Source organism: Octopus bimaculoides, chromosome 10 (assembly GCF_046866305.1).
Source record: "Octopus bimaculoides isolate indiv1 chromosome 10, ASM4686630v1, whole genome shotgun sequence".
Lineage (NCBI taxonomy): Eukaryota > Metazoa > Mollusca > Cephalopoda > Octopoda > Octopodidae > Octopus > Octopus bimaculoides.
This window is the reverse complement of record NC_142937.1, coordinates 62820532-62832970: the sequence shown is the minus strand read 5'-3', so window position 1 is coordinate 62832970 and position 12439 is coordinate 62820532.

The window sequence follows — 12439 nt, the reverse complement described above, 5'->3', positions numbered from 1 at the left end:
TCACATCAACCAATAATGAATAATGGTGTAGAAAATCCACACCCAATATTGGATAAAGCAGATCCGCGATGACGAAAATCCATTTAAAGTCTCTACGTAGAGATAAATTCACAGATAAGGAAATCTGTCTATAAGTCCGGATAGTAGAATGATTAACAGCATATAAAGAAATATCGGAAGGTTGAGGCCTAGCCGAGGTGAAACGTAAGGGCCAAATACTAACACCGGTTCCTGTGTCGACCATGAAAAGCTTGGAGGAGTTGACGTCCCTAACAAAAAATGCACGATACGGAGTAGAACGAAGCACGGGGTCAGCTGACGTGCTTAGGGTCTCCCGGTCAAGTTTCCCTGTGGTGAGTAGGAGCAAGGCTATCTACACTGACGTGCTTTATTCCCGAATCGTCGATGGTACCAACATGGCATGTTAGACGAAATGATGGCACGCTGGCGAGAAGAACGATGCCTAAAACTATTCCTGGAAGACGATCGGCAAAAAGAGGAACGCACTCGACACGATATAGGATTTCTATGTAGCAATGTTATTTTTTTCAGAAATATCTTGCGCATGAAGTTTGGCATATGTATATAAAGAACACAAATAGGGCTTAAAATGTACGACAGCTGTTTCGGTAACATCATTTGTGTTCGTTTTTATACCTACGCAGCACCTAGAACCAGCCCTGAGTCATATCTCCTGTTTAAATTGGATTTAGTACTTACATATTTACAGTATCCTAGCAGCAGATGACACCTTCATAGTTGTTTTACCTTACTGTGGACCCTATGTTATTGTACCTAACCATTGTTGGCATCCTACATGTTGATGTGCCTAGATTCTAATGAATCCTGTAGCTAATGTCTCTTTCCCTCTTTTTCTCTGTGTGTGTGTGAGAGAGAGAGAGAGAGAGAGTGTGTGTGTGTGTATTTATGAATGTATGTTTGTATATTTATATACAGTTGCACGATAATGGACTGATGTCGAAAGATATAAATTTTTAATGGGCATTTTATGAGATTAAAGCAATTGCACAAATGAAAAGAATTGGATGTAGATAGGTGTCTTCAATTTTTACTGTTAATATTTGCTATTTCTGTAGCCAAAATCTGTGTATAACTGAAACTTAATTCGACATTATTTCAATTAAAGTCTTATAACGTCTATAGTTTTCCGGAAAATATCTAATAAATAAAAGAAATGTTTAACGATATTTGTACGCACCTTAAAGCTAAACGGAGCATTAAGTCAAATAATTTTAAGTTTCCTTTTCTCTCTTTGTCTTTCTTTCTCTCTCTCTCACTCTCTCTCTTACATATACATATCTATCTTTCTCTCTATATCTATGTGTGTGCGTGTGTGTGTGTGTGTGTGTGTAGTGAAGGCACGTGGCATAGTGCTTAGTGTTATTGAACTCACGATCGAAAGGTCGTGAGTTCGATTCCCGGTCGCGCGTTGTGCCTTTGAGCAAAACACTTTATTTTACGTTGCTCCAGCCTACTCAGCTGGTAGAAATGAGTAGCACCTGCATTTCAAAGGACCAGCCTTGTCACGCTCTGTCTCGCGCTGAATCTGCCTCAGAACTACGTTAATGGTACGCGTGTCTATAGAGCGCTCAGCCACTTGCACGCTAATTTCACGAGCAGGCTGTTCCGTTGATCGGATCAACTGGATCCCTCGTCGTTGTGACGGATGGAATGCCAGACATATATATTTACGGAAAGACCTCCTTTTGTACCCCACAACCCCATAAAATTTTTCTAAATATATTACACATGGTGGAAAATTGATTTCATACCATGTTTTATAATAATAATGATGAGAAAGTCATAAAAATTAAGAGTTTCCATTTAAAAAACTTCATTTCTGTATTATGTGTATTCATGTCCCAATTTGCCTAACGTTAAGGCCTAAATTGCCTAACTCTATGAAATTTGCCTAATTACCTTGGGGCATGAATATACATAATACAGAAATTAAGTTTTTATTAATAGAAATTCTTAAATTTTATGACTTTCTCATCATAATTATTATAAGACATGGCAGGAAATCAATTTTCCACCGTGTGTAATATATTAAAAATATTTCATAGGGTTGGAGATACAAAAGAAGTCTTTCCGTAGTTACATGTGTGTGTGTGTGTGTGTGGAGAGAGAGAGAGAGAGAGAGAGAGTGGACGAAAAATAAAAAAAGACAAGGTAGGATGAAGTATTTGTACTAGATCTAGATTATAAGACAGTCAGGATGACGACGATGGTGGAATTTTTGTGTGGAATGTTATAGCTGATACGAATGGATATAGAAACATAATGCATTAGCGGGTGAATCTTTGCCAAGCATCTGGTTGACATTTTGCGAACAGGTATCTAGAATACCCGTGTGTCGAAGCTGTTTCGTTCGTCCCAGTTGTGTTGGCAGGACTGTAATGCTAGTCGCACAAGTGCTCTGTTTAAGGACGGCAGCTGTTTAAATTGAATTTTTTTTTCTCCAAAATATAGATATGGAGTATTGTCAATATCTAAAACTTGTAGCTACCTTAAGAGAGATAGCAGCGTATCTATGAGAAAAGGCAGAGACGTTGTCAAGTTCTAGAGTTAGCGGGAGCGAGAATATAAAAATAAAGGTGTCATGACACATACAAAGAATTTTTAACTCATTTTTCTTCTATTACGCAAGATTAGTTACAGGGACCTTTGTGATTTAACGGGCAACATTTTTTATGTAGTGTTTTTGGTACCGAAACACTTTCAAACTTCGTATACTTGTATATTTTGTGGTATAGAACAGATAATAAATTTTGTATTCGAAGTTATTTCACGTTAAAAATTGTCTTATTTCGATAATTTCAACTAATCACTGACGTCTATTCAGTTGAAAACAGTAAGTGCTGTAATGGTGTATATGGTATTAATCCCCGTTAGTTCTGACATTTCCGATTAACTAGACTGTTCGTAAACAAAGGGGGAAAAGCCATCAAAATACTTGAATATTGCCTGCACTTGTTATTGGAGCTACCAGAATTATTAATGCACCTCCACCAAGTGCTTCATTTCCTAGAAATAGCAACCAAATCTTCTTCAAATCAAACTCTAGTTTAGGGTTAGGGTTCGGGTTTTAGAGTTGGAGTTAGGGTTATGAGTGAGGTTATGGGAAAAATATACACGCACAGATACGCACAGCGTAATTTATTATATAAACAATATATGCGTATAAATTACGATTAAACCGGATGAAATATGTCACAGGGAATAACATTTTTATGACCGGCCAGCACTGACTGTATTCAGCTGAATAGACGTCAGTGATTGGTTGAAATTACAGAAATATGACAACTTTAACATGAAATAACTTGCGATGTACATTTTTTTTGTTAAGAAGGCTAAGAGAAAAAGTTGTTTTGTATGACACATTCTACCAGTGTCCCAAGTTTGAAAGTGTTTCGTTAAGAAAACAAGTGTTGCCCGTCAAATCACAAAAATCCAAGTTACAGTATACATAATAGTATTCTACATTCATTTATTTCCTTAGTAACAAAAGAGTTTTTAAAAAAACTTGCTGAAAATGTGCCAATTTTTGAAAAATGTGTTTGGCGGGAGCGGTCGCGCCCCTTGCCCTCTCATTCCCCTATTAGCTACCCCACCGAGAAGAGGGTATTGATTTTCCTCGACTTTCTTAATACTCTTGAAAGAGAATGGTTAAGATGTCAGTATTGAAGGGTGTTTTAGGGGTGTACATTTATGAAGTTATTTGCAAGCCTTTTCCAATGTATCTAGATTGCACGTGTTGACGTCTGTGAAAGAAGATGCTTTATTAAATAAAAAGAGATGCCGTCATTGTAGAGGGTGAGCGTATATAACTTGATATGACAGTTAAGTTCTTTACATACATAAGAGTATAAAAGAGAATCAAATTTTACTGCATACGAGGTTCGATAAATGTAAACAAGAAAGATCGCTGCATACTATCATAGAGAGGTTTTACATTAAACACTCGAATCGAGAGACGAAATACGAGTACCCTTAAGTAGGTAATTTTGCCGGAGGTTTTTATGTCAAACAGCTTAGAATTTTACTCATGTCAGGAACAACAGTATTGCTTCTGTTTAAAGTTCTTAAATGCAAAAGACTACTTATGTATGACTCAAAAAAGCTAGTTCTAACTCTACAAAAGTAGCATCGGTATTTGGTAAAAAAAGGAAAAAGAATGCAATTAAAAGAAGGTAACGAATGCTTAGGCGTGGCTATGTGGTAAGAAGTTTTGCTTCTCGACCACATGGTTCTGGGTTCAGTCCCATTGTGCAGGACCTTGGGCAAGTGTCTTTTACTATTGCCTTGGGCCGACCAAAGCCTTGTGAGTGGTTTTGGTAGACGGAAACTGAAAGAAGCTCGTCATATGTGTGTGAGAGTGTGCGTGTACATATATAAATAACATGTGTCATGTATAGGCGTGGCTGTGTGGTAAGAAGCTTGCTTCCCAACTACATGGTTCCGGGTTCAGTCCCACTGCGTAACATCTTGAGTAAGTGTCTTCTACTATAGCCTCAGGCTGACCAAAACCTTATGAGTGGGTTTGGTAAATGGAAACTGAAAGAAACCAGTCGTATGTATGTATGTATGTGCGTGTGTCTTTGTGTCTGTGTTTGTCCCCTTCACTGCTTGACAACCGATGTTGGTGCGTTTACATCCCCATAAATTAGCAGTCAAGCAAAAGATATAAAGTACTAGGCTTAAAAAAAAAGTCCTGGAGTTGATTTGTTTGACTAAAAACCCTTCATGACGGTGCACCAACATGGCCACAGTCAAATGACTGAAACAAGTAGAATAAGGAAAGAATAATAGGGTTGATAATAGTTCTTTTATATTTTACTAGTTTCAGTCATTAGACTGCGGCCATGCTGGGGCACCGCCTTAAAGAACAAGTCGACCACAGTATTTATTTTTTATAAGCCTGGTACTTATTCGACCCGTCTCTTTTTACTGAACCATTAAGTTATGGAGATGTAAACACACCAACGCCAGTTGTCAAACTGTGGTGGTGGTGGTAGGTAAAACACACGCACACGCACATACACACATACACACAACGGGCTTCTTTTACAGTTTCCATCTACCAAATCCACTCACAGGGCTTTGGTCAGCCCTAGGCTATAGTAGAAACCAAATGTGCCACGCAGTGTGACTGAATCCCAAATCGTGCGGTTGGGAATTAAGTTTCTTACCACACATTCATGTCAGGCCTTCAGTTGCATATGAAATATTCAGGTTTGGTAGTAGCAGGAATGAGTTAGCAGAAACATTATCTGTCATTGTGAGAAGTGGGCTGGGTACACTACTAAAAACTGTATCGTGAATGTGATGAGCAACTGTAAAAAGCACAGTTAATTGGATGTGCAACATAAATTAAGTAGATAGCAAGGACGTGCCCCCTGGGTAGGCAAGGTAGGCTGTGCCTACCCTGAATAAAATAGATTGATAGTAACATTTTCCTTTTATGGAAAAATATGCACCTAATTCAATAAAATTATGAAGGTTAGCCTATTACTATACATAAAATACAATATGTATATATATTTTTTTGTAGATTAGGTAGGCATGATTTGCCCCTGACTTTCAATCTCAGCATTAAAGCTATGCATATAACTGCTGTAGTACACGTGCTGTGTACATTCCTACAACAATGTTTTCTTTACGCGCTATAAAGGCAGAAGTAAATCTGCCTTCAACTAAGTCACACACCTGTGTTTCGTTTATTTTGTTTGTGTGATTTATTACATATACGTCACCAACTGCCTACCCTGAGTAATTACTGACGGCACATGCCTGGTAGATAGGCTGAGTATGGGTGTGTTTAGAAATCAGCTGGATATGGATACTGGGTTCAGTCCCACTGTGTGGCAACTTGGACAAGTGTCTTCTACAATAGGTTTGGGCCGACAAAAGCCTTGGGATTGGATACGGAAAGAAACCCGTCATAGATCGTGTGTGTGTGTGTGTGTTGTGCGTGTGGGAGTGGGTGGTGTGTTGTGTGTTGTGCATGTGGTGTGTGTGTGTGCATGTGTGCTTGTCCCCACCACTGCTTGACAACTAGTGTTGGTGTGTATAAGTCCTTGTAACTTAGTGGTTAAGCAAAACAGACCGATAAAACAAGTGCCAGGTTTAAAAAAATAAAAAAATAAGTACTGGGGTTGATGTGTTCGACTCAAACTTTTCAAGGGGGTGCCCTAGCATGGCCACAGTCTAAATGACTGAAGCAAGTAAGAGATAAAAGATAAAACAATAAATATAACTGAGGCTGATGATAGGTGGTTAGACAAGAGCTGGAAATGGTTATAAATGCAAGGTAGAGCAGTGCTATGGGTTGATAATAAGGGGAGGTACTCAAAGTCGTAATAGATAAAATATGATTCAGCTGAAAGTTACAAAATCAGGTCTGAAGATTTTGGCCTCACTAGCGTAATGATATTCTTTGTACATTTGAAGTTCATCTAGCCCGTGACTGTTAAACGGTTAAATGGATGATAAAAACAAAGAGGAAAATGATGAAGATTATCAATAATCGACTGAGGAGATACTTTGTGCCAATTTTGTTTTTATAACATTTAATAACTATTCCTTTATAGTATGCTCTATTTGCCGTAATCATCTTCGTAAGATTGCCACCTTTTCAGATACATATATTAAACAGCTCTCTGTACGACAACCCCAGTGATTCCCAGAAAAAAAATTCCTGTTATCTCATTATTGCGAAGCAGCATCAGAAATGATTAAATCTATGACAGGGTAAGAAATTTGGGCCATTAAACAGTAGAAATGAAGATCTTTCTGCTTTTTATTTCTTCTCTCTCCTCTCTTCCCTCTCCCCATTTCTGTCCCTGTCTAATAAAAGCCATGTAACATCAGCAATAGCACCAACAATAGTGCTAATGGAAATACAATAACAATGAGAAGAATATGAAACAACGTAGAATCCTAAATCAGATACGTTTTTCCCATTGGTTGTTATTATCCACAAGCAGCTGGTGTTTGCTGCTTTAGAAACTTTGATAGCACGTTATTAATCAATAGATTCTTTCACCATTAAGACATCGGTTGTTTCTTTTATCCGTGATGCCAGACCAACAACAAGACCTGACATCAGACAGTGGAATGGCTTTCAAAGCTCAGCTGTAAAGGCGTCGATAGACAACGACAAATGCTGTATCATTACTGCAACCATGGCACAGACGACAAACACAACAAACCTATAGGAGATCATGCAGGTTTTATACACCAGGAATAATAATAATAATGATAATAATAATAATGATAATATTGAAAGTCTTCTTTCTTCCTATCATTTTTCATTTGTTCTTCCTTTCTTTCGTTATTTCTTTCATTCCTTTTCCCTTTTCTTTTGTTCATGATCATAGAGAGTTTGTTTCTTATAAATCTACCGCCATCACTATTTGATCACCACCACCACTACTAGTAGTAGTAGTAGTAGTTGTTTACTTTTACTTATTTGGTTGACACCGTTGTGTTATAGAAAGTATATAGTTAAGTGAAACAGCATCAGATATGTAGCTTGACACTTGTTTTATTGATCCCAGACTGTATGGAGCTTAAAGTTGACTCCGACAAGATTTGAACTCAAAATTGTTAAATAATAGAATGCAGTTGAAGCCTAGTACTATCTCTTCTGGAATTTCACTCTCCTCCAACTACTACTGCTACCTCATATAAAAAATAACCCTTTTTTTGTTATAGACACAAGGCCTGAAATATAGTGGCCCCTGGTTCCTTTCCTGACTGGTACTTATTTCCTAGACCCCCGCTTCCCAGAAAGATGAAAGACAAAGTCAACCTCAGAAGAATTTGAACTCAGAACACAATAATGCGCCATACAGAACTACTGCGGCTGCACACAAGTTTATTGCCAAAATTATGTTTCTGGCATTCAGCTTTGAAGCCAATATTTTTCTCATTCGCTGCATGTACTCTTTCTTTGACTTTTCTTTGATATCGTTGTGTTTAATTCCATCTATCACAAGGATTCTCAGGTATTTATATCCGGATTCAGGTTCAATTGTCTTCATCATTCCATCACTTGGTATATAGTTAAGTGACAGGCTTTTCTCATCTTGTCACCATCGTAGCACGTTTTGAAAGTCTAAACTCCATCTTGAATTCATTTGAGAAAATACACACAGACTGGACTAGACTGTCCAATTCTTCCTCACTTCTAGTTAATACCATCAAGCCATCCATGAATAGCATGGGTAATTAAGTTTTCCCTTATCACTTCCCAGATCATACCCCAACTTTGTTTTCTGCAGGATTTCATTCAAGGGTATCATTCTCAGCACAAAGATCAGTGGAGATACACTGTCCTCCAGGAAGATTACTCTCTTGATTTTCACCGCTCCTAATACCTGGTTCCCTGCTGTCTATTCAGTTCTCCAATATGTCATACTGTTCCATATAAGGCATCACATGTTTTCTGCTACTCCATACATACATTTCCATAGTTCTTCTTATCCAAGACAGTCTTATCATATTGTATGCTTTACAATAATCAATCTATGACATGCTTAGGTTTGTGTGTCTTTTCTCGCAGTTCCTGAGAATTAGTTTCTCAATTAACAGCTGATCTTTCATTGCCGTGCTCCTATTTTGGCATCCTTTCCATTTCAATAGGTAGCAGCCCACTTCTATCTAAGTATTCATACAGTTCAACAGCCAAAGCACCTGACAATAGTTTCCACATTAACCGAAGACAGATTATAAGTCGAAAGTTGGATACAATATTACCCTTTTCAGGATCCTTGGCACATAATAATGTCTTTCCCATTTGCGTTTCTGAGTGTTGAGGATCATGTTCACAATTCTCACCAAGAGAAAAGTGATGTCGGTTGAGCCCGTATCCTCATCCGACCATGAGTCAGGAGCTAGCTCCCAATTCTTGGTTCAACCTCCTTCATCCCAGGGTTTGGTCATTTACAATTTATCACCAATGTGGCTAAGGATTCCCATCTACCCAATTATTATTATTATTATTATTATTGAGTGAGAAAGCAGCGCATGTCATCAAAGTGACACTGGGGTACAAATACATGAAGCCCAGTATACCCATCATGACTACCCATCTGATAAGGGTACACCAGATACATGCATCACAACCATGTGTGCACGATATGGTGTTCTCATATCATGATAAACAGTGCATGACCTTGCAGGTGAGCCCCTATTAGAATTTTATTCTGGTTGAGTTGCCCATCCAGCTCAAAAGGTCCCTGAATAAGGTCTGTTTAAGGATGTTGAATGAAACACCCATGTTTACAGGGATGAATTATTCAAACCCCAAAGAATTCCTCTCAACACATGACTATGATGCTCACCCACTACTTCTGCTCAACTGGTTAATGTCAAACAACTGACAACCAAATCTGTGGTATTAAGCAGAATATTTGCTGTAGCCCATCTTTTATACCAACACAAAACAATGTACATGATAACACTTTCAATCAGTTAAGATCAGAAGCCATGAGAGCCAGTGCTTGGTACTGCATCAGGGCATTATTATTATTATTGTTGTTGTTGTTGTTGTTGTTGTTGTTATTATTGAGGTGTCTAGCTGGCAGAAACGTTAGCCTGCCAGACGAAATGTTTAGGGGTATTTCGTCTGTCTTTGCGTTCTGAGTTCAAATTCCGCTGGAGTTGACTTTGCCTTTCATCCTTTTATATCTTTGCAACAGTTTTACAGTCTCTACAACTTCCATGCAATGTCCATCCTCGCAAGTAGAAGGATGATATTCATAGAAGCGAAGCTTCAGGATAGTCATCACTTGCCAGTTCATTGACTGCTCATCTGCCAGTTCATTGACTGCTCATCTGCCAGTTCATTGACTGCTCATCTGCCAGTTCATTGACTGCTCCTGGTGATTCTTTGTAACAGTAGCCTCCGATCCTTGATATTATTGTTTGTTTCGCCACCGCTTTTCCCTTTTATATCTCCTCCTCTGTAATTCCAGCTCCTCAAGACAGAAAAAAGTCAAATGGCTCTTACTGCCACATATATAGCAGCTGGGCCTTTGTCTTGAGCTGTAATCAAAATGGTTTTGAACGAGATCATAAAGACTTGCAAATCCATGCTGAACCCTTCCGATCATATATTGTTTCTCATTACTTTCACACTGACTCTACAAATGTAATAACGAAACCAGACTAAATTCCCTAGCCAATCCTCTTCACTATCACTCATGAATTGCACTGGCCCATATACTGCAGTACAAAAATATATTCAGGTGTGTAAGACACTATACATGCCTATAGCCTCATCTCAGTGTCGGACTTTATTCTACCACAATCGAAGAAAGCTACATCCCTCTGTAGATTGGTGGTTAAAACCTCCTTTAAAAGTTCTTTTGAGAGCAATTGAAGACCTAGTTCGTAAATAAAGGGTCATGAGTAAAGAAACATTTGATTCGGTCACATATTTGAGCAGCATTATCCTCTTCTTCACCATTTCAGTTGTATTCAAACATTTTTGTGTTGCTGATGACAGCAGCTAAAAAGGATTTTTTTCGTTTGTTATTTTCTGTTAGAATTTTAGTTCATATGGTTGTGAAACGTATATGCTGGTGATAATTGGTTTCTTTGTATCTTACTTAAAGTACAAATCTCCGCGTTTTTCTATTTACATGACTTCTGTTCCTTTTTTTGTGGGTGTGTATGTCTTAGTTACCAAGTTTTGAAATGTCTAACAGCAGAAAAAAAATTGTTTAACAAACTAAACTTTTTTCTTCCAAACAGAAACAAAAGAATGTGAAGAATAAAAGAATAAAAGCCCAGCTCAGAAATAAAGTTCACGCAAAAAACACTATTCTGCTTAGCATGTAATCCGATGGAATTTTCTGAAATCTCACGCACGGTACGTGGCACGTCTTGCCAAAGCAAAAGAATGTGCGCTCTAGTGTGAAATGTACCAGGCAATACAAGTAATGAAATTCTTGTATTTTGTCTGGACACAAAGGGCTCGCACATGCAAAGCAGTAAATTTTGAAAACAGCGAAGGCTAAAATATGTGTGGGTCTGGACCAAATCACATAAAGACGGGGGAGGGGGTAAAGCTCTTATATAAGAGACAAAAGATTTGATAAAACTTTAAAGCTTACTTTCCAACCACATGGTTCTGGGTTCAGTCTCATTGTGTGGCACCTTGGGCAAGTGTCTTCTAAAGCCTTGGGCTGACCAAAGCTTTGTGAGTAGATTTGGTAAGATGGAAACTGAAAGAAACTCATCATATATATGAGTGTGTGTGTGTGTCCTTGTGTTTGTGTTTGTCACCCAACACCACTTGACAACCGGTGTTGGTCTGCTTATGACCTCGTAACTTAGCAGGTTCAGCAAAAGAGACTGAGAGAATAAGTACCAGGATTATAAAAAAAATAAATACCGGGGTCGATTTGCTTGACTAAAATTCTTCGAGGTGGTGCCCCAGCATGGTCGCAGTCTAATGACTGAAAACAAGTAAAAGATAACAGATATAAAACCAGGTATAATGGTGATAAAATAAAAGAGCAAAAGAAATTAATGTCAACTGCTCACACAAGTGTGAGTATCTACTGGTTTGGTTGGATCAAAACATTCCACAGCATTTCTCACCAACTACTTATTATATTCTTCTTCGGGGTTTGCTGAAATCTCCAGTAAGTATATCTTGAGATAATTAATTTTCAAAAGGAACTGCATATTCTGGATAGAAATATTTCATTCATTTGTATATCTCTCTAGTGACTTGACCAATAACGCTGCCAAGACATTGGAGAAATTAAACTAATTAAACTGCATTATCTCTTGTTACATCCACATACTGGCAGATCAAATGGACCTCCAACTTAAAGAATAACTCAAACAGTCCCTTGTTATTTCTTTTGGTAACTGTGAAACTGCACAAGTCTCAGAGATTAGGCCTTTCCCCACTTTTTCTAGAATCTTTCTGAAAGAGTTGGCTTTTTTGTTGTTGATTTTTGTTATTTAAAATTTTTGTTTCCTTTTTCTCTTTTTCTCCCCTACAACGGTCTGCCAGTACCCTTCATGCTACATGTTGTTCCCATACTCAGAAGTGGATAGGCAAATAATATTAGGAGGAGGACTTCGGCATCATCGATCTCGGAGATCAGACACTCTAATCTCCTGACTGAGAGAGAATATTTTGGCATCGTTCACTTTTGGAACTGAAATTCTTTCAGGGTCGATAAAATAAGTACCAGTTGAATGCTGAGGTCGATATAATTGACTTACCACTCCCCTGAATTTTCTGACCTCGTGTCAAAATTTGAAATCATTATTATTATTATTATTATTATTATTATTATCATCATTATTATTATTTACATTTAATCTGCATATTTGCTACAGTCACTTGCCAGGACACATCCGACGTCCTGGGGCGAGTGAAGGATAA